At 34.4% G+C, this 2,042-nt stretch overlaps 1 protein-coding gene across 8 annotated transcripts in view; it reads right to left on the bottom strand.

Moving 5' to 3' along the window:
- The window catches only part of LOC108733787 (glutamate receptor ionotropic, kainate 2-like), a 50,456-nt gene extending 49,233 nt beyond the window's left edge, over nt 1-1,223 (bottom strand). For all 8 annotated transcript variants that reach the window (XM_018465210.2, XM_018465137.2, XM_018465500.2 and 5 more), the window contains exon 1: nt 1,079-1,223. The gene's annotated coding sequence lies outside the window, so the exon portion shown is untranslated. The remainder of the gene's footprint in view (nt 1-1,078) is intronic.
- Between the last annotated feature and the right edge of the window lie 819 nt (nt 1,224-2,042).

Here is a 2,042-nt window from a genome sequence, read left to right as displayed (position 1 = left end):
AGAGATTTGCGGACAATGAAGAAGTAATCGAAGCTGTAAATGGTTATTTTGAGGAGCTTGACGAATCAGTCTATAGAGATGGCATTAATAGACTGGAACACCGCTATGAGAAATGTATCAGCCTTGGAGGAGATTATGTTGAGAAATAAAAAAAAAAAATTTTTAAAAACCTTGTTTTTCTTGGTCAGGCCGGAAACTTATCAATCCACCCTCGTATATCACCCTGTGTGCAATGCATATGTAGAAAACTCCGTTGGATATCTTTGTCGTTATTTAAGAAAACTGACTCAGTTTTAGCTCGCACTACTATCTACTATCGGACTAACACGACTTCGAAGAAATAAATTAGGGCGGATTTACTAGATCGAAATTTTTTTTTCCTATATGCTTATAACTTGAGGATAATAAATCTTTCCCTAAAGAAAAGCAACACAGAGGACTTATTTTATTATTTTAATTACCAAATTTTTATTGTTACCTTCGGATTGCGAGCTTGAAACTTTTTAAAACTCAATTTCGGAGACAGTTGGAAGTTTTTAATTAATTCGTTTCGAGGTAAAAATTAAATTTTGTCTATTCTCATTATAACTTATTAACAAAAAATTGTAGAAACTGTAAAAAGTTTCAGTTATTGGATTAAATCCAGATGTATATGCTGTTGAAACTGAGAATTAGGTTGCAAAATTTATCGAGTTATCATTTTTCAAAAGAAGCTAATAACGACCTTGGTTCTAATTAGTTTAATTTACAAAGAGTCAATACTGTTGCGGTAATGATAGGTATTCTTAGAGAATTGTTACACTGTGGGGGTAGATTTAGGTCCTTATTGATACATTTGGCTTTATTGTTATGTCTGATGTTTATTTTGCTACAAATAAACGGTTTCTTTAAATGGTTGTATAATAGTGCACAATAGCACAAAATCTTCTTTAATTAGATTGATTTAGATAGATATTTAACTAGATCAAAATTTTGCTAAACCACACTAACAATAATTGCTTGATATAAAAAAAAAAACCAAGTGAAAATTATTAATTGGCTACAGCAAAAGAGAAAACTTAAAAGTAAAGCAGCTTACCTTGAGCCGGCCGCCTTCGATTCGGGAAACAATTGAAATTTTCACAAGTTCATGACGTCACGCAATCCGCGCCGTTACTGTTCGCGTTGTGTGTTAAAATTACGCGACGACGCCGATGAAGACGGCGAGCGTCGACGACGGTGCGCGCCACTATCTGCTGTCGAATGTCAACGACGTTGGCGTCATCATCCTGGTCGTGCTCTGTGCTTTCTCTCTGTATGTATGTAGACAAATACGAGTATATATGTATATAGACACGTGATTGCGCGAAAATGCGCAAACCGCAAACATGTGGTTGTGATGGGATATTTTCTTATCATCGCAATCAGTAAACCGTTCGAGTTCTCTGTTTTACTAGGGGATAATGGAACGGTGTTATCGCGTGTTTGAGAACAATATAGGGTGGCTGACCCTTTTATTTTCAGGTTATACATGAAAATGGGTTTAGATACCTTGTAAAACATGTAATTTTCCCTAATTTCTTATTTTGTTGTTCTTAGCACTTTGGTCTAGTAGGAAAATATTCTAAACGCTATATATTCTTATTTTTTGATAAATACTTAAAAAATAGTACATTTTTCCTTTAGGTAAATTATTTTAATTTATAAAGATGTCCCAAAAACTAAAGGAAACAACAAAAAATATTTTTTAAAGAATTTTAGAAAGGGTAGGAGAATAGAGGACGCTATAGAAGTGAATTGGAAATAGGCTAGATAGGTTGGTAGGACACTTTCCCAGGCATGAAGGGCTAGTTAGAAACATATTAGAAGCAGAAACAGAAGTTAAGAGGAGCACAAATAGACCTAGATAAGACTACTGTTCACCAATAGTTAAGGATGTGGGATGTTCTAGTTGGGAAGATTAGTTCAGTTTAGGAATGAGTTTTAGATGCGGGTCCAACCAGTCTTAGAACTGACGACGCATCCTATGATTATGATGATGATGATAATGATGATGGATTTAT

Source organism: Agrilus planipennis, unplaced genomic scaffold, assembly GCF_000699045.2.
Source record: "Agrilus planipennis isolate EAB-ADULT unplaced genomic scaffold, Apla_2.0 scaffold2, whole genome shotgun sequence".
Lineage (NCBI taxonomy): Eukaryota > Metazoa > Arthropoda > Insecta > Coleoptera > Buprestidae > Agrilus > Agrilus planipennis.
The sequence above is the reverse complement of the archived record's forward strand: the minus strand, read 5'-3'. Positions and strand labels throughout refer to the sequence as shown.